Here is a 24,126-nt window from a genome sequence, read left to right as displayed (position 1 = left end):
AGAATTTGGGGGGGACTAAAATCTGTAAAACAAAAATAAAATCCTAAGCCCCCTAACAGACTATGAATCCCCCTCTGGGCCAAAGGGATCCCAGAGAAGTCTGAAAATCGAGTTCCTGGCCATGATGGAAAAGGAGGTTGGACACGCCTCATCATACTCCCTCTTCTTAGGAGTTTAGGCAAACTGACGAGCATTAAAACAGACATCATAAGACTGACACAGCAGACTCTGCGGCAATACAATTCCAAATTGCAACCTGACTCTGGGGTAGCATCACGTGGCAGATAGCAGACACTGAAGGCAATAAAAATATTTTACTACTATTTATTTCTTTGACCTATTTTGAAACGATACTGTGAAGCCATCTTTTGTGGGGGAAATTTGCAACTGCAGAGAATCTTCCTTAATATAGTCCGGCCTTTCCCAGATCTAAAGGAGATTAAGAATCTGTCATCTTTAAAAGTCCAAAAGGAGACTTTACCTCTTATTCTCTCTGAAGGCAGTTACCTGGAGGCTTCACCTACATCAAGAACCTTTGTCTCCACGACTCCCCTTAGAACTCAATTCCCATATCCCTAAAACATAAAAAACCAAACTGTAACCTGACCACCTCAGGTATACTTTCTCAGAACCTGTTGATACTGTTCTTCATGCCATGGTTGCTCCCATTTGCTCAGAATAAACCTCTAAATAGTTGACAGACTTGTTGTTTTGTCACTGACCCATCAAAATAAGTAGTTTTCTGAATCCACTTCCAACATTTGGAAACTTGTACACATGCTCATCTCTTCTATGCTGAGCTCATTTCCAAAATAAAATCAAAAGAAATTCATCATTACAATTGCAACTTCTCTGGTTCCTTGGGTTATAATCTATATCCATTGGGGTTCAAACGGAAACAAATAAGGTGGAATCAAGAATTCATTTTAGGGATTCGACTTCAGGCCCTTGTGGACCCTGCCCTTCAGGTGTTGAATTCTGCAGGGCAGCAGGTCAGGGTGGCAAGGCAGATGCAGAGCAGGGAAGTGAGGACAGACTGGAGCCATGTTCCGTCCGCCTGGCACTGTCTTCAAATCTGGCCCCTTTGGCTCATGGACCTAACCATGCCCTGGCTGGGTCTGAGAGTTGGAGGAGTGGACGTCTGGCTGCTTCTGCAGGCCAACATCGTGATCCGGCAGACCAGTGACATGCCTCAGCTGCCCTGGTGACCCTGCTTCAGAGTGGGAAAAGAACCCAGCTGCTGCCTCCCTTTCCGCTGGTGTTGGGCGGGGGGGTGCGGGGGTGAGGCTTGCTCGGAACCATGCAGGGCAGGGGATTCTGGGAAATGTAGTTCCAGCTGAGTTAAGAGGCCCCACAAAGCTGACAATTTGAAGGCTTTAAGGCTGAAATCTTCCTACTATCTTGTGACCTATTTTTTTCTTAACAATGCTCATCTTATCCTTTCTACTTTGAAGTTTATTTCCCTTGGTAGAGAAAATAGAAAGTGAATATAGAGTAATCCTGCTTTCTCTCTGTTATTCACTGGCATTGTGCTGTATGCACCCAGCAGTTGGCTACACCCCTCTTGCTCCCTGTGATTCTGATGAGAGCTTAAATGTCCTCTGTGTCCTTGGTAGGTCCCATGAACCTCTGCTCTTCTGAAATGTTCCCTTCTCAAGCTACTGAATCAGATCCATTGTTCTGAATGAAATTCATTGTTTCCCTTTTTTTGTCTGAGATAAATAAAATCTAAGAAGGTGTGAGCTCATTGTCTCAAGGCTTATACATTCACACTTCTCTTGCTTAGGAGTCAAAAGTAAGTCTAATGTAGGAATTCCCCTTCTTTTTCAATAATGTGGCACAGTACCTCAAGGCCATGTAATAGGACACACATACCTTTCTGGCTACCTGCTGCCCTTCTGTGATCATTTTTCCCTTTGAGACTGCCCTTAATGGAATTAAAAAAATAATTGGGACAAAATTGTGTATTTGTATGCAAACACAGGATATAATTTGCCCTGGTAAGGCAGGTCCTACCCAGTAGTTTGACTTTACAAACACTGTATCTCCTAGGGGTGGCTCGGAGCAGTCGGTAGGTACAGGGAGTATGGAGGTGGAAAAGAGAATTGGCCAACACTTCTAAAAAGTATGGGTGGTCTGGAGCAAACCAAGGCTGGAATGAAGTCCTCATGAGATGCAGGAACCTACTCTCTGGGAGGTGGCCTCCTTGAGAACCCAAGTGCAGATCTCAATGTAGTCACAGGCAACATTCTATGGCAGGTGAATTTTGTCTTTGGGATCTTCTTGTCTCCCCACCTCCCACCCAGACCTTGTTTCAAGAAATCTGTCTACTGCCATACCAGCCTGAACACACCTGACCTCGTCTGATCTCAGAAGCAAAGTAGGGTTGTGCCTCATTAGCACTTGGATGGGAGACCACCTGGGAATACTGGGTACCGTAGGGGCTGGGCATGGTGGCTCACACCTGTAATCCCAGCACTTTGGGAGGCAGAGGCAAGCAGATCGCCTTGCAGTCAGGAGTTTGACATCAGCCTGGCCAACCTGGTGAAACCCCATCTCTACTAAAAATGCAAAAAAATTAAATGTACATGGTGGTATGTGCCTGTAATCCCAGCTACTTGGGAATCTGAGGCAGGAGACTCAATTGAACCCAGGAGGTGGAGGTCGCCATAAGCTGAGGTGACAGAGTGAGACTCCATTTCAAAAAAAAAAAAAATCCAAGTTGCTCCCATCCCTTTTTTCTGTCACAGAGGAAACAGCCTAAAATTTGTATTTCCCTTAAGGGATTCACCCTTCTCCACGCTTTTAAATTTCAAGGGAAGGAGAGGAGACTCTAATGGTAGGATTTGGGATATCCACTCTAGATGGATGACTTTTGGTGTATGAATGGGTCTTCCTGGGTTTCCCCCAAATGACATTAGTGTTAACTGTCCCGTCCTCTCCAAGCATTCGTTCCTGACAAACACTGAATTACTAAAGGGATTTAATCTGCTTGGCACCTGTACTGGGGCAATGGTTGTGACAGACAGGTGTGGAGGACTCCTTTGCTCCATTCTCCAGCAGGAGTACTGCTCACACCCACCTTCATTTGAAAAGCCTCACCCACCCCAGGACCCAGTGACTGTCTCCGTCACTGCGGTTTCATCCTTGGAGCATGCGGGGCTATGGGTACAACAGTTCCATCCTCATCTCCCTCTGCCCTTTCTGTGCCCTCTTGGGTCCTGAAAGGAAGGAGCCCCTAAGGTACCAGCCTGTTGCTCACCCAGTGGGAGTGGACTGAAAGGTAAGGTTTATCGGGAGTTCTTGCTGCAGCTAGCATGCATTCATTTCTGGAATGGGGTTAAGTCTTCTGGAGCTGTGCCACATTTTAATTCATATCCTGAGGAATATGAGAATTCCAACACCCATTGGTGATGAGCCTCCATTTACTTCTAGATTTAACTAGTAATATGCAACAATCTCAGATCCATGGTGCTTGAGCGAATCATACTGGACAAGGCAAGTGTGTGTCCAGGTGGTAAACATGGCAATGAGCTGCGTTAAAGATGCAACAAATACAAACATTTCTAATTCAGAGGTGCTTTATCTTACACATGGCGGGAATGGCAGTTGCATACCTAGCACGTGCTATATACATAACAGCCAACATTTAGCATATTGTACCCCTATTTAATTCTCACAGCAATCCTCTGAGGATACATATTATTCTATTAGTAGTTTCATCTGATAGATGAGAGAACTAGGTTCTGAGATATTAAGTAATTTTTTTGCCCAAGGTCTGGGCAGTCTTAAAACTGGGATTTTGATCTGGCCATTACACTCCACTGCTCCTCAGAAAGGTCTGAAGCATCTCCACTTTATGGGAGATGGAATTAGGCTCCAACCCTGGTTAACCTTCAGGCGGTTTCTGAACAGCAATAGTTCACAGCTTGCCCTGCCACCATCCTTTTCTCTGTGGTCTTTTTTTGCTGTGTTTTGGTTTTCTTTTCTTTTCTTTTCTTTTCTTTTGAGACGGAGTTCCGTTCATTACCCAGGCTGGAGTGCAATGACACGATCTCGGCTCACCGCAACCTCCGCCTCCTGGGTTCAGGCAATTCTCCTGCCTCAGCCTCCTGAGTAGCTGGGATTACAGGCACGCGCCACCATGCCCAGCTAATTTTTTGTAATTTTAGTAGAGACGGGGTTTCACCATGTTGACCAGGATGGTCTCGATCTCTTGACCTCGCGATCCACCCGCCTCGGCCTCCCAAAGTGCTGGGATTACAGGCGTGAGCCACCACGCCCGGCCTGTTTTGGTTTTCAAGACCATTATGAACCTCGCCACAACTGGAAGATATCTCATCTTCAGTGGGCTCTGACATGGCTGATGGGTTTGTTCCTGGACTCGCCATGGTTACTGCTGGGCTTCAGGCTAGAGCTCTTCTGTACTTTCATCTCTTTGAAAGCTTTACAGGCAGCAGTTAAGCAGGTCTGAAATTACATGTGAAATCCAATTTGAAACAAGTCATTTATTTTCTCTCCCTCAGTCTTTCATTCACGAAATATAAATGTGAGTTCTTTTGTTTTAGAACTAAACTACGGTCTGCTTGCCTGGTTCAGTAAGAGCAGATATCCACACCAAGTTTTGCAGTGGGAGGAAGAAAGGCGTTTGTTTATTGGGCACCATGCAAGAAGAACTGTGTGGCTATTGCTTAAATCCTGACCTCCCTGATGGTCTCCAGGTTAGGGGCACGTTTCAGGACAGCAGAAGTTACAGGCACAATTATAAATCAATACATGGAGCTTACTCCTTGGTTTCAGCCTAAAGGGGTGGGACATTTTGGGGGGTGGTTACATGTTATAGGCAGATTCAAGGTTTTCTGAGTTGTAAAAGCTTTGTGGAAAAATTTGGGGTCAGTGGAAAAGAATGCTGACTCTTGCTCATGGGTGTGACTTTCAGGAAGAAATTTAGAACAAAGAATGGGGCTCAGAGTTCAGTCCCTAGTTTCCCCTTATCTGAGGTCTACAGTGGGCAGATCCCTTTGGTGGGGTTCAAGTTTCTGAAAAGCAACTCTGGAGACGTGCTAAGATGTAGGAAAATCAAACATCCATGATTCTTCCTTGGCTTTGTTCTAGGCTCTGATTACCTTCTTGCTTATCAAGTTGCTTATTTACTTCTCTGGGCTAGCTAGGTACCTAGAATTTCACTTGAAGAAACTCAAGATTTTCCTTTATTTCCATGGTTGGGGGTGGACACAGATCCCTAAGAGGGGAGTCCCTGCTCTGTTTTACATTTTCATTTTTCTGAAATCGACAGCACCCCTCATGAACCTTGAGTGTCAGTCTCACAGTGGTTCTTATTAGGCATGGTTGGCTGGAGCAGCTCATCATCATTTCTATCTAAAAACATAAATATGTGACAATCTTAAAGTTAGACTGCTGAGGATAGGATGGGATCCTTTGTCCTATGGAGGCTGCTGTGACCTGATCTCATCAGAAGATCCATGGCTCGGTTGATTCAGTGGCCAGGATGGGTTTCGCACTGGCCTCTCTGAGTAGTTTCCTGTTTGTGACAAGGCCAGTGAGAGTTAGGCTTGTTGTCTAGGAATGGTAGTTCTGAATCAAGGTCAAATCTTGGTCTAATCTGTTCAACCAGTAAAATTAGTAAATGGAATTTGCCCAAGAACAGGTGAAGCTGCCACCTTTTATTGGAGAGACCCCACTGAGACCCCAGGTATCTCAAAATACCTTTGCTTTTGTTTCACCTTGGCTAATCTTGGCCCTATTACCTGTAAAAAGATTATTCCCAATGCCTATTTATACAACAGATCTCAGAAGCTGAGCCACAGGTTTTCAATTTTTTGCTAAAGTATTAAAATGAAGACATTCTGCTGAGAAGCTCTGAGGAAATTGCCAAGATTTCTCCTACTTGTTACTTAGGCCTACTTTCTCCTACTTAGGCCAATGCTCCTACATGTTAGTGAATTAGAGTAGTCATCACAGCCTTAGACAATGTATGAGTTAAGTTGTGTCCCCCCAAAAGATATGTTGAAGTCCTAATTCCTAGGACTTGTGAATGTGTCCATATTTGGAAATAGGACCTTTGCAGATATCACCAAGTTAAGACAAGGTCATACTGAAGTAGGGTGGGTCCTAAGTAATATAATCATTGTCCTTAAAAGTGGAGAAGGGACATGGAGTCAGGGAGAACACCTTGCAACGATGAAGGCAGGCATTGGAGTGGCACATTCACAAGCCAAGGAATGCTGAGGACTGCTACCAATGCCAGCAGCTAAAAGAAAGGCATGGAAAAGATTCGCCCTTAGAGTCTTTGAAAAGAGCATGGCCCTCTTGCCACCTTGATTTTGGACTTCTGGCCTCCAGGATTAGGAGAGAGTACACTTCTGTTGTTTGAAGCCATCTGGTTTGGAGTAATTTGTTATGACAGCTCTTGGAAGCTCCTCCAGACAGGAAGGAGAGGCTGGCCCTGGTGTAGGGCTTATGGGTTTCTGTGGAACTAGAAAGCAGGCACTGTCTTCCTTGATGGCTGTAAGTCAGAGACAGGAGCCACCAGCAGCTCTGTGTGGGTAACTCTTCAGGCCTGGGATTCAGGCCATGGGGGAGAAGCTCCTTCTGCCACAGCTCTGGGCTGTTACCTTCAGGAGGAACCCAGGTTCACTGAACAGCACAGCACAGTTTACAAAAGATCAAGTGCCTGGGTGGGTCCCAAAAGAAAGAGGAACTTGCCCAGCGATGTTGATTTCATGACTGTTCTCAGGGCCAGTTTTCCTGACAAAAGACAGAACACATCGACTTACTTCTGTGAAATCTAGGAGTTAATGCACCCAGTGCTTGTTCCTGGCCTATGTGATTCTGTGCCACCTTTCTTAGGGTTAATTGACATTCACAATTCTGATTTTTTCAGCCTAAGCATTGCCTATCTCTGTGTTTATGGCCTGCCAGTAACACAGTTCAGGGAGCTGATGTAGTTACCTTTAGTCTGCTAATTCCACTAGGCACTTAACAAATATTCACCAAATAGATGTTTGTTCTTGCATCCAGAAAAGGATGTCCTTTGACATGAATGCTGTGGCACATTATGCAGAATTCCACTCAGGACTGAAGCACTCACTTTTCCAGCTGCTGGGATGTTGGCTGCCGAGAGCTCATGGTGAGTCTCTCCTTAAGCTTGGCCTGAAGCAGACTGCCTGGCCCAAGCTGTGTCCTTTGCTGGGCACTTTCTCCGTTTAATGACTGGCCAATGCAGGGGTATAAAGACCCATCCCCTTGCCACAAGTCAAGACATCTCTCAAGGGTCGTCCCAGCCCCAGAGCTCCCCATGGGATGGGCTGGGAGCTGTGCTGTGGCTGCATCACAGTTCGGCTTCGGCCTGGTTCTCCCTCCCTTGCTTTCCTACAGGTCTTGTTCCCAAGAACATTCACTCCTCTGTGCGCACTCACTCCCTCACACAAATCTCAGTCTCGGGTCTGTTTTCCAGGGACACTGATCTACAAGTTTCTTCCACTTGATACTATGCAAGTGAGAAGTACATTAACCACATTTAGATACAGAATCTGAAATGTAAGCGCTACAGGAAATAACATAAAATGGCACCCTGGATTCTGGATTGTCTCTGGATTGTCTCTGTCTCCAAGCTAATGGCTGGGCATTTTAGGTTCTACGGCTCATCAGGGTTCTCACGGGTTCTGAGCGCTCAGTAGACACCTATTGAATAAGGTAATGAACGAGTGTTCACAGAATTTACTTTGGCCCTGGGATAAACTAAATGGGCTTTTTAAAAGGTTTTATATCCTTTCGAGGCTGGGCACAGTGGCTCACGCCTGTAATTCCAGCACTTTGGGAAGCTGAGGTGGGCAGATCATCTGATGTCAGGAGTTCAAGACCATTCTGGCCAACATGGTGAAACTTCGTCTCTACTTAAAAAGAATAAAAATAAAAATAAATAGTACAAAAAAATTAGTCAGGCGTGGTGGCATGTGCCTATAATACCAGCTACTCAGGAGGCTGGAGCACGAGAATCACTTCAACCCAGGAGGTGGAAGTTTGAGATTGCACCACTGCACTCCAGTCTGGGTGACAGAGCAAGACTCCATCTTAAAAACAAAAAGATTTTAGGGCTGGGCCCGGTGGCTCACGCCTGTGATCTCAGCACTTTGGGAGGCCGAGGCGGGTGGATCACGAGGTCAAGAGATCAAGACCATCCTGGTCAACATGGTGAAACCCCGTCTCTACTAAAAATACAAAAAATTAGCTGGCCATGGTGGCGCGTGCCTGTAATCCTAGCTACTCGGGAGGCTGAGGCAGGAGAATTGCCTGAACCCAGGAAGCGGAGGTTGCGGTGAGCCGAGATCGTGCCATTGCACTCCAGCCTGGGTAACAAGAGCGAAACTCCGTCTCAAAAAAAAAGATGTTATATCTCTTTGTAATGGGAGGAGGTCTTTGGAGTCAGTATTAGTCTCCTTTGGCTATATTATTAAGGCTAAAATAAAGACAGAGAAATTTATTATTGTCTCACAGCTCTGGAGGCCAGAGTCCAAAACCAGGGTGACACAGGCCACGCCCACCTGACAACTCCAGGGAAGGGTCTGTCCAGGCCTCTTCCTAGCTTCAGTGGTTTGCTGGCAATCTTTAGCATTCCTTAGCTTCTAGATACATCATGCTGAGCTCTGTCTTCATGTTCCCATGGCATTCTCCCTGTGTGTGTGTCTCTATGCCCGAATTTCCCCTTTTTATAAGGACACCGGTTATATTGGAATGAGGTCCCATTCTACTGCAGTATGTCCTCATCTTGACTAATTACACCATCAGCAACCCTACTTCCAAATAAGTTCGCATTCAGAGATATTGGGACCTAAAAACTTCAACACATGAATTCTGGTAAGGACATAATTGACCCCATGGCATGGTGCCTCCCACCATTGTCTACAGTGTTTTCATTTTTGGGTTCTGAATCCCAGATTCTCCTCCTTGCCCTGTGGTAGAAATGCTGGGGCTGCAGAAGGATGATAACAGAAAAAATAGGACCCGCAGCAGTGCGTCTGAGTCAGAGATAGTCAGGTTTTAGTTGTCAGAGGAGTGAGAATATTGAAAAGCCTGAGCTCAACCACGGGCCCTGGCTGGATTGGGAAAAGGTTCTGTGCATTTGGTTGGTGTCTACAAACAGAATTATGTATCATTCTTTAATTGATGTAGAGACTCCTCCCTCCTTAAGTGGAAGCTGTGCATACTACTTTCCTTCCAAAGTGTGGAAAGGGGGGAAAAGAGACATTTTGCAGTAGAGAAATGTGATAAACATCTCTCAGCCAGGAGATCAAGGTCAATGTCAACAGTGATAAGTCGTGTCGATAGTATGTAGCCTTGATATGATGCAATGAAAGTGGCACTTCACCTCTGTGGTCTTCCTCCCCAAAATTCATAACCACATATAACCATGAGAGGAAGGATCAGATATGCCCCAGCTGAGGGACATTCTACAAAATTCCTAGTCTGCACTCTTCAAAACCATCAAGGCTATTGAAAACAAGAATGGTAGGAGAAAGTGTCATAGGCATGAAGAGTCTAAGGAGACATGGTGAGTAAACATAAATGCGGCATTCTGGAGAGGATCCTGGCACAGAAAACAGACATTAATTATAAACTAAAGAAATCTAAATCAAGTATGGACTTCAGTTAATATGAATGCATCAATGTCGGTTCATGGAGTGTAGCAAATGGACCACACTGATATGTTAAGAACAGGAAACTGGGAAAGGAATATGTGCAAGCTCTATCTTACCAATTTTGTGGTAAATCTAAAACCCTTTTAAGATGAAAGCACTTTCGAGAATATAATTTGAAAACTACGCTTTGATTATTTTCTCTAAGCACTGATCATTCCACTTCGTGTTGAGAGGATTTATCTTTGCTTTCACTGGACTTCTCTTGGCTTCTTTTTATCTCAGCCTTAACCACAGACTGCAGTTCAATTGTTGAAAAAGCACCCATGTCCTTGTCATGAGTCTGTCTCTTAGGCACTGCTGCCTACATGTTTGAGATTTCTTCATAGAACTAGACGCGTCTTTATACATTTATTCTAATTTATGGCTCTCAACATTCCCTCTGACAAGATACCTCTGCAGAGTAGTTCTCCACCTGGGCAACACATGGAATCTCCTGGCAAGGTTTTACAAATCCTGTTGCCTGGGCCCCAGCCAGCTTCAGGTGATCCAAATCTGCAAGCCAGGTTGAGAACCACGGCTGTGTACTACGGCCCCGTGGCTGTCACCTGTGTTGCAGGGAGTTCCTACCAGCCCCACTCACTCCAAGTCTGCTTTATACCCCTACTTTGGTCAGCTAGGTAATTTTTTATTTCAAAAACTTTAGTAAAGAGCTCTCTCCTTTATTTCTTAGCAAACAGTTTTATCTCACAGAGACTCAAGAACAGAAGGCAGGCTGGGTGCAGTGGTGCATGCCTGTGATCCTAGCACTTTGGGAGGCAGAGGGAGGGATTGCTTGACCCCAGGAGTTTCAGACCAGCCAAGGCAATGTGGCAAAACCCTGTCTACATAAAGATGAAAAAGAAAAAAAAAAGCCCAGTGTGGTGGCAGGCACCTGTAGTCTCAGCTACCCAGGAGGCTGAGGTAGGAGGATCACTTGAGTCCAGGAGGTTGAAGCTATGGTGAGCTGTGACTGTTCCATTGCACTCCAGCATGGGCAACAGAGTGAGACCCTGTCTCAAAATAAAAGAAAACCAAAAACCAGAAGGCAGAGAAGCGTGGCCACTGTAAAAGGTTGTTTATTTCCTGGGATAATATTAAAAAATACATAACAAGCAGGGCATTATATGCTTAAGAAGCTCTTTTACTGTCCATTAATTTTGCTATAAAATATTCTTTACATTAAATATTATAACAAAGACAAAAGTTAGTTAGGTCTGCATAATACCTTCTCTCTCAACCTAAGTGTCCATCAACAGATGATTGGATAAAGAAAATGTGATATATGTATTTGACTTTCAATGTCCTACTTGTTTTGTATATATACACATACATATACCATGGAGTACTACACAGCCATCAAAAAGAATGAAATCATGTCTTTTGGAGTAACATGGCGGACATTATCTTAAGTGAAATGACTCAGAAACAAAGTCAAACACCATGTGTTCTTACTTAGAAGTAGGAGCTAAATAATGTTTACAGATGGACACAGTATGGAGTAACAGTCATTGGAGACTCTGAAAGGTGGGAGGGTGGGGAGTTGAGGATGAGAAATTACTTCATGGGTACAGTGTACATTATTCAGGTGAAGGTTATACTGAAAGCCTAGACTTCATCACTACATAATATATCCAGGTAATAAAATTACACTTGTACCCTTTTACATTTATACAGATTTTTAAAAAAATGATTCCAAATGATTTTTAAATGAATCACATGTATACCCAAACTTGTTTTGTTCATTTTTTTTCTTTACAATCTTTGAAAAAAAGTTTTGATATAATACAAACACATTTCCAACATTAAATACCCTTAAAACTTTAAAGTTGAAGATAAAAACATAATAATAGCAAAGACAATGTTAGATCCAAATAACACACCTTACATTTTTTTCTTTAACAAAATTATTTAATAAATGGTTAAAATCATAATGTGAAAAATACATTAACATTTAACAATTTCACTGAAAGGAAGAAACTATAGGATGCATAGTTTCAGAAAGCCATTTTAAGTTATTTACAAATAAAGTGTCTAACATTCATCTATGTGCTGTACCCACTTTATCCCTTCCCGAACAAAATTTCTGTTTTTTGGGCAAATCCTTAAACCATGGTTTAAACCATAATGGTTACAAACCACAAATGTATCCACCCAAGACTGTGAAACCACTTTCATTCAGTCAGTGACAAAACTGTTGAAATGGCCACAGGTGAAGCTGTTGGATTTATACAGTGTGAAGTCTGATATATATTCCTACCAGAAGGACTAAAACACAGCATGGGCGTGACTGACTCACAAAGGTTGTAACAAACAAGAACTGCTCTTTCCTCAGTACCATGGCTCAGAGGCCAGTGGGAAGCACAATGAGGCTCACAGCTCCTCTGCTTACACACGAAACCCAAAGTGGACGTCGTTCTCACGGCACTGACAGTGCTTCAGGATTCGTACTGATTCAATACTAATTTTCTCCCCTATTTTACACATACTTTTCTACTGTCCAATGAAAATCATTTGTGATTTGGCTAAACACCAACTACTAGTTTATACCAGAAATGGTAAAATCTATGAGAATTCTGCTCAATTTAAGACAAGATCACTACTTTCTTTAGAATGGCTTCTGTGTGTTTCCACGTCACCCTCTATTTTCAGCTTCCAGTTTCCTGGTAAGGAGTAAGTGCTCCTTTCCAGTAATACTTGGAGTCATGTACACGTTTCTGGGATGCCTTCACTCGTCCTTGGAGGCCAGGTGCACAGTGTGACTCACTGTGCCTCTTCCCTCTTCTCAGGACCAGTCCCCGAAGCTTCTGCCTTGCAGTTCCTCCCGCTTCCACCACACTCTCCAGCTCGGAAGCGAGCTCCCGGATCATACAGCTGCAAGGTGGGCCGGTCCTTGTTTGCCAGTCGCTCCTTTCTGGGTGCCAGACTGTCATCACACCTCTGTGCTCTTCCGAGTCTCTCCACGGCCCTTCCTGGGGGCCCCCTGCCCTGGCTCCTCTTCTTCCCAGGTCCTTTCCCCCATCTCCGCTCATCTTCACTCCTGGAAAGCAGGCCAGGCTCGTGGTAAACTCGGTGCCTTCTGCCATCAGCCACATGGGGTCTTTGTGCTTCAAGTTCTTTTTCTTGAGATCTCTCCATGTCCGTGTGCTCTTTGTCACTGCCATTGCGTGACATCTCCTGGGGCTCCTCCAGTGAGCCTTCCGCGGTCCTGACTTTTATGACTGTGCCAGGGGTACAGGATTCCTGCTTGCCACCTCCAGGATCAATCTCCTCTCCTCTTTCTTTTGGATTCTCTGTGGTTGGTTCCTCTCCCTTTTCTGGTTTCTTAAGAAGCTTAATCCTTACTTCTTTCTCTGCAGTTTTCTTCCGTTTATTTGTCTCCCTTTTTTTGCATCTTTCTTCTTCTCTTCTTCTTTTCTCCTCTTCCCGCAAGCGTTTCTTTTCTCTCTCCTCCTCTGTTCTTCTCGCTTCTCTTCCCGAATTCTCTGCTTTTCTAATTTTGTATTTTTAATATATTCCAAAAGAGGTGTGGTTCTTCTAGCAATGAGCTCTCTTGTCTTCGCCTCCACCTCCCCCAGGAGAACCTCAGGGTTGGTGCTGGTCTTCTCTTCCTCCACACAGTAGGTTTCTAAAAACTTCTTGTATTCTGGATCATCTTCGATGCTTCCAGTCTTGGCATCTTTTTTTTTTTTCAGCTTCTTTTTGGCTATATCTTCTGGAATGGAGCAAACTCTACCACTGCAGGATATTCTAGGCTTTTGCTGTCAAGGAAGATATATCCATCAAAACGATCTCTAAAAAGAAGGATGTCATCAGGATTCCTAAAATTAATGTATGCTCTTGAATAGAGATGAGGATAAAGACTCAGGTCGGCGGAGAAGAACTTGAAGTAGTCGTGCGTGGGCAGTGGGTGCAGCTGCTCCTCCAGCTGTTCTTTGGTGAGGCCCAGGGGCAGGCTGCGGATGACCACCTTGCTCAGGGCCGTCCTTTTCTCCTCGAGAGGTTTGCCCGCACCGTCCCCACAACCGGAGGACGGAGTTGGCTGCGTCTCCGGCTGTCGCTGCGCCAAGTCGCGGTAGAACTGCACCTCTATGGCCGACTGACGCTTCTCTATCCCGCTTGGGCCCCGCGCCGCAGCGGCTGACCGGCCTCTGGCCCCCTCCTTTTCTGAGCGCATCCCGCACCCGACGCCGAGTGGCAGCCGCCAGACCCCCGGCGAAACCTCGCAAGACATCTTACATTTTTTAAATGAAGGTGTTTTCCATTGTGATCTGTGCAACTGGTATCTTCCAGTATTTCTCCCACCTGACTATATCCGCTGACTGAAGTTAGTTCTGTTAACTGTTATCATCCTAAAGATTTTTTTTGTAGTTTCTAAATTGGTTTAATTTGGAGAAAGAACATTTGCTGTAGATAAAATGACAATGAAAGAACATATTTTAGTAAAACTTATGTGCATGCCACTCTGTTGTAATAAATGATTCATTAACCTTCAGATTGTTGTAATCTTTTGACTGTCACTTGTTCATGAGTTTATGCAAAGCAGTAATACTTTGCTAAATGATTCTTTATACACTTGAACATTTTTTGTGCCTTCTAAGTGTTTATCATAATGAAACTTTTAAATAACTGTTTCATTAAAGGCAGATTCAACTGAAGAATGGTTTTGCCTATGTTGAGTTGCATTTTACAATATTGTCATGACAATGACTTGATGAGGCTTTGCTTTTCTGAGTATTTCTTGAATTAGAAAAAGTAATATGTGTTCATGTTTTTAAAAAGGTTCAAACTATTCCTGAATCACTCTCATTTAATAAAGTTTTTAAAAACTTTTTATCAAAGTATGGCCCATACAGAAAATGCACAAGTCCTAAGAATTCAACTCAGTGAATTGTAACAAATTGAATGCCCCAGTGAACAACCATGAGGGTCAAGGTAAAAATATTACCAGCACATCTCTTTTTGCCCCTTCCAATGACTACATTCTCTTTCCTCAAAACTTCCCCTTCTCCTCAAAAAACGAAAACAAGAAAAACCCCACAACTATCCTGACTTCTAACGCTTTAGTTTTTTCTGTCTGTACTTTATATAAATGGAATCATACTATGTGATCTCTTTTATGTCTGGCTTCTTCATTGGACCTAATGTTTGTAAAATGCATTTGTATCACGTGTGCAGGTAATTGCATCCATTGTCTTTATTTCAATTTCATTGTGTGACTGTACCACAAGTATGCTCTCTATTCTATTGATAGACATTTTGGTTATTTTCAGGTTGAGGCTTGTGATGGTTAATTTTATGTGTCAACTTGACAGAGCCATGGGATGCCCAGATATTTTGTTAAACACTATTCTGGGCATTTCTGGATGAGATTGCCATTGCATCATTAGACTGAGTAAAGCAGATTACCCTGCCTAATGTGGGTGGTCCTCATGCAATCAGTTGAAGGCCTAAATAGAAAAAAAAAAAAAAAAAAAAAAAGGCTGATCCTTTCCTGGCTAAGTGATAATTCCTTCTGCCTACTGGCCTTCAAATTGAGCTATTGGCTTTTTCCTGCCTTTGGACTTGAAGTGAAACTAGTCCTGGCTCTTAAGCCTGCCAGCCCTTTAACTGGAAGCACCATTGGCTCTTTGAGTCTCAGGCCTTTAGACTCAGATTGCAACTTAACCAGTGGCTCTCCTGAGTCTCCAGCTTACCTAGAGCAGATTTGAGGCTTGTCAGCCTCCATAATTGCATGAGCCAATTCCTTATAATAAAACTCCTTCTATATATACAAATCCTATTGGTTCTGGTGCTCTGGAGAACTCTGACTAATTCAGGGCTCCTGTTAATAATAGTATTGTGAGCATTTTTTTTTCTTTTGAGATGCAGTCTCACTCTGTTGCACAGGCCAGAGTGCAATGGTGTGATCTTGGTTCACTGCAACTTCTGCTTCCCAGGTTTGAGCAATCCTCTCATCTCAGCCTCCTGAGTAGCTGGGACTACAGGTGTGTGCCATCATACCTGGCTAATTTATATATTTTTAGCAGAGATGGGTTTTCACCAGGTTGGCCAAGCTGGTCTCAAACTCCTGACTTCCGGTGATCCACCCACCTTGGGCTCCAGAAGTGCTGGGATTACAGCATGCAGCTTCAGTGTAGCCAGACATGGCTCAAGTCTACAAGAAAGAATCAGGCAGAAGCTATGTTGCCTGATATATCTGGACTAAGTCACAGAGCGTCACTGGACTTTATTAGGCCAGGTGGCCTAATATCTGAGTCACTGCACCCAGCCCTGTGACCATTTTGAACATGCCTTTTGGTATATTTGAGGCATTTCTCATATATACACACATATATAAAACACATGCTTACCTTTTAACCTAGAAATTCCCCTTCCTATACATAGGACTTTAGTAGATACTAACAGTTTTCCAAAGTGGTTATGCCAGCCCTTTACCGTCTCTACCTTGCTCACCAGGAGAGTATGAGTGTCTTCCTCACTCCACATTCAGACCAGCTTTGCGTTGGTTTGGTTTGTCAGTCTTTCAGGTTTTATCCATTCTGTTAGGTGTGTACAGATATTGCCTTTTTTTTTTTTTTTTTTTTTTTTTTTGAGACGGAGTTTCGCTTTTGTTACCCAGGCTGGAGTGCAATGGCGCGATCTCGGCTCACTGCAACCTCCGCCTCCTGGGTTCAGGCAATTCTCCTGCCTCAGCCTCCTGAGTAGCTGGGATTACAGCATTTTGGGTTTAATTTGCATTTCTCTGGTGACTAATGAGGTTGAGACATTCATCTATCTCCTGTGAAGTGTCTGTTCAAATCTCATTTTCTATTTGATTATCTATACCTTGATATATATAATACTTTAAAAAATCACTTACAGATTTCCTCTTCTCTAAATTATTTAAATTCTTCACTTGTTAAAGGTAGTGTTTTTGTCTACTCGTTATCAAAGATGAAAATTTTACCTCCCCTATTCTATCTCTAGAATTCTCTTCCTCTACCTCACAATTTTGTTAGTTATTACTCTTCTAGGTTTTGTCTTAAAATTTTATGTAGTACACTCAAACTTTTGTTTTGTGATAAAGTATAGAATCTATTGATTCTTCACTATATAAAATAAGTCTCTTAGAAAAGTCCTTGGCACATAGCAGGCCTTCAGCAAATACTTGTTAAAGAAAGGGAGGGAGGGAAAGGATAAGACAGTAGAAAGGAGGAGTACGTCCATGTTTTTCTCCCCCTTGCATTTATGTAAGTAATATAATTTTGTTTCTATTTTGAAGGTTTTATAAAATTTACATTTTGTTCTATATTATGGTTGCCTTCATGTTTTTTCTGGCTTTAAAAAAATTCAAATTAATAAACAGTATATGATCATGTCATCACAGTGACAGATTGTATCCCCCAAAATGACTACAGCAATATTTTCAGTCCCACATGATCTTCCAAAGCCTCGCCACTCTCCCATCAAGAGCAGGAATCTATCTCCTCTTCCTTTGAGCCTCAGCGGTTTTCTGTTGACTACCTGGACTAATAAAGTCCAGTGCCAATGATGCTCTGTGACTTAGTCCAGATGTAACAGGCAACATAGCTTCTGCCTGATTCTTCCTTGGAGACCTGAGCCATGTCTGGCTACATTGAAGCTGAATGCTGAAAAGACCACATGGTCACAGAGAGATGCCGAAGAATTCCCAGCTGTCCCAGCCCTCGGATGTCTAGCTCTCTTCTTCCCAGTCCACGCACCAGACATGTGCACACGGAAACCTTCAAGATGATTCTAGGCCCAGCCACCATTGAACTGCAACCTCACAAGTCACACTGAGTCAGAACCATCACCCAGTTGAGCTACTCCCAAAATTCTTGCTCACAGAAATCATGAAAGATAATAAACCATTGTTGTCTTAGGCTATTAAGTTCTGAGGCAATGTGTTATGTAGCCATAGAGAACTACAACAACCACCTGTTGTAAAACCAGCTAGCATGGTTGAACCCATAGAGAAAAATGAATATTTTTCTATTTTATTAAACTTGTGCCACTCACAGAAAAATATTTTAAACATCCAAATCAAATTAATGCTCTCTTATTATTCTAACTCCTCAAAACGATATCATATTTTCATTTACTTCACATCCTAAAACAACTGCTTTGTACAGCTTTAATTTTTTTTTCAGTTTTTATCCAGCTTTCTGTTGCTTTGTAAACAGAAAAGATAGTTGCTTTTTATTTTGTATGAGAGTCTGCCTTCTTCTTGAAGGCATTCTTCACAGAGTTCTCTGACCTATTCACACTGACTGCCACATAGCTGCTATCAAGCTGGGAATTCATTTCAGTCCTCTAGATTAGCACCTAGTGTTTTTTCTTGGATTCTGTTGTTCTGTTAGAACATACACTCAGGGCTGGGCTTGGTGGCTCATGCCTGTAATCTCAGCACCTTGGGAGGCTGAGGCTGGAGGATTTCTTGAGGCCAGGAGTTTGACACCAGCCTGGGCAATATAGCAAGACCCTGTCAGTACAAAAAAAACTTAGCTGGGAGTAGTGGTGCAAACTTGTAGTCCTAGCTACTCAGGAGGCTGAGGTGAGAGGATCACTTGAGCCCCAAAATTGGAGGCTTCAAGGAGCCATCATTGCACCACTGCACTCCAGCCTGAGCAACAGAGCAAGACCTTGATTTTAAAAATAATTTTTTAAATTTAAAAGTAAAAGAACTAAGTAATTTTTAAGGATGTGTGAATCATAAAGTTTCTGATTCATTGCATATCTTGTAATCTTCTCAATTTTGCCCTCACTCTTCATTGTCTAGCCTCCAGTCATCTAGTCCTTAGTCATTCTCCCTCAATATTTGAAAGACATGACTCCACTGTCTACTAGCTTTCAGTGTTGCAAGACGAGGTCTGTTGTCCATCTTATATTTGTTCTTTGGAGATAATCTATTTTTCTCTCTAAAAACTCTGGGATTTTCTCTTTAGCCTTAGTGTTCTAAAATTTATACAGATATGTCTAAGTATAGGTGACTGTCATTTTATTCACATGCTTGACATTTGTGGGACTTTTTCAATGTAAAGACCTGAATCTTTTTTCAGAGCGAAGCAAGCTTCTTTCTTTCTTTCTTTTTTATTATACTTTAGGTTCTGGGGTACGTGTGCAGATCATGCAGGATTGTTGCATAGGTACATACATGGCAAGTTTCTTTATTATGTCTTGGATTACATCCTCCTTTGCATTGTTTCCAGAACTCCCTTTGGATAAACACTTGGCCTCTGAATCTATTTTCAAGGACATAATTTTTCTTTTATATTTTTCATGTCTTTCTCTTTTTATATCTGGCCTTCTGGGAAATGCCCTTTATCAACCATGTTCCTAATTTGGTCTTCGACTTTCATTCTATTTAGATTTCTCATTGATTTTTTTAAAATTTGTTAATCATTTTAAATTTGCAATAATTTTTTCTTGTTTTCTAATCCTCGTTTGCCTCAAAGCAGCCAGTACTTGTTTTATGGATGCAATAGCCTCTCAAATCTCTCTGAGGACAGACATTTCATAAGTTTGATCTTATGTTTTTTCTGTTTCTTCAGAGATGATCTATATTCAGCTCCATATTTCTCTTGCCTCTCATTCATCAAATGCCTGGAGACCCTTTGTCAATCATTCATATATATAATCAAAAATTCTGTTGAATATATAGGTCATATAAGATATATTTTACTAATAGCTGTGTTTACTCAGAAGGCCATTTTCTGAATGGGAAGCCTTATCATGACTCTGTGTAAGTGGATGGCTCTGCCATAGTCAAGATTTATCTAGCCAGCAAGTTTAGTGCTATTACAATTGCACAAAGGGTAAGGACTTTATCTATATGTAGGGAGGAACTACACTTTGGACTGGAGCTGAATTTCTGTTTATTATAGAAGCTCTAAAGTTCTTCAGCCTGGACAATTCTTCTGCTGCCACCAAAGCCCTACATCTCTCCTACAGAAAGTCTAATTTCTACAGTATATACTCATTGGTGCTCCAGCTGGGGGTAAATAGCTTCTCTCTATAAGGAGTGGGGAGGGTGGGCCTGTCTGGCCCAGGTGTTCTGTGGTTAACTATCCTGATCACTGCTCCAGGCCCATGTTTGTTCTTTTTTACTCATTGACTCCAAGCTTGGAGCCTCTCTAGGTGAGGACTATGGGTGAAGCCATCTCACTTGCATGCTGATGGCTTGTATATTACTCTGCTTTGGTATATCAATATGGATCCTATGCTTTCTGACTCTCAAAAATTTATCCACGTCATTAAAATTTCTGATGACACACTTTCTGTCTCAGCATTCTACTAGACTTATTAATCCTATAGATATCTTTATACTTATTTCAGGAGGATCTTGGAAGAAAGAGTAGGCAAATACACATGCTCTATTTGCCTTCTTGAACTGAGATAGTCCAAAAAAATTCCTAATTTTTTTTTTTGAGATGGAGTTTCACTCTTTCATCTAGGTGGGAGCATAACGGCATGATCTTGGCTCATCACAACCTCAGCCTCATGGGCTCAAGGGTTTCTCCTACCTCAGGCCCCCAAGTAGCTAGGATTACAGGTGCCCACCATCATGCCTGGATAAATTTTTTGTAGTTTTAGTAGAGATGGGGTTTCACCATGTTGGTCAGGCTGGTCTCAAACTCCTGACCTCAGGTAATCCACCTGCCCCAGCCTCCCAAAGTGCTGGGATTGCAGGCATGAGCCACCGTGCCTGGCCTCCTAAATTTTTAATTGCCTAAAAATATTTTATTTAGGCAATAAAGCATTTCTACATTTTCCTAAAACAGAGATGATATAATTATATTAATATTTCTAATGGAAAAACTGTGGGTTCAAAGAGTCAGAAGAGTCATCTTGTCCACGATTGATATGACTTAGATTTGTGTTCCCGCCCAAATCTCATGTCGAATTGTAATTCCCCAGGGTTGCAGGAGGGGCCTGGTGGGAGGTGACTGGAGGAGGGAGGTGGATTTTCCCCTTGCTCTTCTCATGATAGTGAGTGAGTTCTTACAAAATCTGGTTGTTTAAATGTGTGTGAAACCTCCTCCTTTGCTCTCTTCCTCCTGCTTCAGACATGTGGGATGTGCCTGCTTCCCTTTCTCCTTCCACCATGATTGTAAGTTTCCTCCGGCCTCCCCGGCCATGCTTCCTGTACAGCCTGCAGAACTGTGAGTCAATTCAACCTCTTTTTTAAAAATATAAATTTACCAGTCTCAGTTCTTTATAGCAATGTAAGAATAAACTAATACAACTGTCATCTTCCTAACAATTAGAGTAGCATATTTATTTAAGGCTTGGTGTTTGAGTCAGACGACCTGGAATAGATTCTTGGTTACTTCACTTATTAGCTGCATGACAGTGGGCAATTACTTGAACTCTCTAGGCCTCAGTTTTCTTATCCATAGAATGGGGATTATGATACCTTCCTTGCAGGGTGTTATCAAGCTCAGAGTACTCAACAGAGTGCCTAGCAGGGAGTAAATCTAATGGTATCCAGTAGCAGCAGCAGCTGCAATACTAGCACTATCATCCCAGTTATGAGACATTCTCCCTGTTATTATTCTACCTCTCCTTGATGTTATTGTTCTAATTCATCAGAGCTATAAGACCTTTATGGGTTTCAGTTTTGTTTGGATGACCTTCAAGCCCAGCCTCTGCTTTAATTTCCAGATTGCAGAAAGCATGGCAAAGATAAGGGAGTACAAATTAAATACAGATGATGAAACAGCATGGATATAATAATAATGCCCTGTGTTTTACAGCAAAGATTTTCCAGCGTTTATCTCACTTATTCTTTCAAAACATTATGATGCATGTAGTTTAGGTATTTATTTGACAATTACCCAAAAAACTTCTTTGAGCAAGTTAACTTTCTGGGCATCTGTTGTGGGGGACACCAGTTGTTTTCCCAGTTAACAGGATTTTTAAAAGACGCATTTAAATCAAATATGTTTCTCACAATACAGGGGCCCATGTTCTAAATTATAGAGATACTGAGTTTTAATAACTGGCAGGCATGCCTTGGAAACTGGAGCATTGAAAAGCACTGTCCTACACTAAAAGTTTCTTTTAAAAAATCTCTTTCTTTTAAAAATGGGGCAGCCCAACACAGAATTTCAATATATAAAGTAGACAAAAGCGGGGCTCCTCTGGCTGAGAAGGGCTTGGGGACCTGGAACCCTGCCCACTGGGTATCCCCTTTCCCTTCAGGAGCTGCCAGTGGGAAGGCTGCGAACCACATCTTTATCTCTCTAGAGCAGGGGTTCCCAAATCCCGGCCATGGACCAGAACTGGGTTGTACCACAGGAGGTGAGTGGCATGGAAGTGAGCATTGCTGCCTGAGCTCCACCTCCTGTCAGATCAGCTGTGGCATTAGATTCCCATAGGAGCACAAACCTGATTGTGAACCAAGCACCCAAGGGATCTTGGTTGTGTGCTCCTTATGAGAATCTAACAATGGCTGACGATCGTAGGAGGAACAGTTTCATCCCCAAACCACCCCCTCATATGGAAAAACTGTCTTGCATGAAACTTGCCCCTAGGGATAAAAAGAATTCTAGACCAATGCTCTAGAATTCTAAGGAGCAGCATTTGAAAACCATTGATCTGACTTATTCCAAGGACGAGTTCTTCAGTTCCCATAAAAAACTACTAGATTTAAGTGTCTTCTTCATGTGCCAGACAAATGTCTATAATAGTTTTAATCTTCCTAGTTACCACTCCTGGGAGCCGTTACTATCCTATTATTATAGTAAGGAAACCATAGTTCAAAGAGGTGGGATCTTACCCAAAGCCCCCTAGCTAGCAAACAGAGGATTGGGATTTTCACTCAAAAATGTCTGACACCAAATTCTTTGTCTTTCTGTTGCCTCAGAATGAATGAGAAAAACTCTAAGCTCCTTTCTGGCAATATAATTCTATAATTTCAAAGTATTTTTTAAAGAGAGGAGTATAAAACATTGATCAAAACATATACACTGCTGGGTGCATTGACTCACACCTGTAATCCCAACACTTTGAGAGGCTCACTTGAGGTCAGGAGTTCAAGACCAGCCCAGCCAACATGGTAAAACCCCGTCTCTACTAAAAATACAAAAATTAGTTGAGGTGGTGGTAGGCTCCTGTAATTCCAGCTACTCAGGAGGTTGAGACAGGGAGAATCGCTTGAACCTGGGAGGTGGAGGTTGCAGTGAGTCAAGATCACACTGCTGCACTCCAGCCTGGGTGACAGAGTGAGATTCCATCTCAACAAAAGCCACAAACATACACACTGAGCCAAAACTGAGATAGACAAGGTAATCTACTAACAAAGAAAAAAAAAGAAAGAAAAGGAAAAAAAGAGAGAGAAAGAAAATTTGAGTGCAGCCAGAGATAGATTTTGACTAGTCCATTTTCTAAAGTCATTGGGTCTTTCTAAATTTATTTTAGAGAGAACTTTTTGTATTAGATGCTTCCCTAGGTAGTTTTGCTTGGTTCCATCATTCTCAATAGAAACTCTGGTTACTTACTTCGCTGTTCATGGCCACTGGGGTCTTGTTTAGTTTGTGGCGTCTCCTTCTGGACCTGATCTGTCAATGATTCTGTTGCTGAATTTCCTAGGCTTTTGCTATGTGCCCAGCACTGCACTAAGTGCCCAGAGGCAGAATCCCTTCCCTTAAGGCAGCTACACACAGGTCAGAACAAGAGAGGCATATTTGGGAGGATAGCAAGGAATCATACTCCACATGCCGCTGAGAAGCACAGAAAAGAGTGTTCTAGGAATGCAGAGGTGGGAGAGGTCACTGTGCTCTTGTCCAGTTAGGAAAGGCTTTGGGGAGGAAGAAGAGCTCGAACTGAGGTTCCAGGATAGATGGAACTTCAAGTAAGAGAAGAGAGGTGAGGTTAATTCCAGATGGAGAAACAGGCAATCGGTAGAACAGTGTGGCTGGAGAAGAGGGCTTGCGTCTGCCAGCACCGTTATCTACTGGCAAAACCAAAGACACTGTCTGTCCCCCACTTTCCCACAGGAATATAGGCCCACTAAAAGCAATTTATTCTGTATGAGCCAATCTTGAGTCTTTGAAAAAAATAGTGTCTCCCAAAAAGGGAGAAGAGATCACTTCCACATATGTCTTCCCTTGCGTCAGCACCTTGAGGCAGGACTTCTGTGGATCTAAATCCTTCTGAAATAAAACTCTGGGATTGTTTTCATTTTCTAGGGCTGTCATAATGTAGTACCACATACTGGGTGGTTTAAAACAACACACATTTCTTCTCTCACAGTCTGCAGTCCAGATGTCAGAAATCAGGTCATTAGCAGGGCCACACTCCCTGTGTCACCTGCAGGGGACAATCCTTCCTTGTGTCCTCTGGCTCTGGTGTCTTACCAGCAGTCCTTGGCATTCCATGTCTTTGCATCTGCAGCACTTCAGTTGCTGCCTCTGTGGACCCATGG

The 24,126-nt window shown here is 42.8% G+C and overlaps 1 pseudogene; it reads right to left on the bottom strand.

Moving 5' to 3' along the window:
- Positions 1–11,667: 11,667 nt before the first annotated feature.
- LOC100394246 (regulator of nonsense transcripts 3A pseudogene) lies at positions 11,668–16,262 on the bottom strand (annotated as a pseudogene).
- Positions 16,263–24,126: the final 7,864 nt, after the last annotated feature.

Source organism: Callithrix jacchus, chromosome 4, assembly GCF_049354715.1.
Source record: "Callithrix jacchus isolate 240 chromosome 4, calJac240_pri, whole genome shotgun sequence".
NCBI classification, from domain to species: Eukaryota; Metazoa; Chordata; class Mammalia; order Primates; family Cebidae; genus Callithrix; species Callithrix jacchus.
The sequence above is the reverse complement of the archived record's forward strand: the minus strand, read 5'-3'. Positions and strand labels throughout refer to the sequence as shown.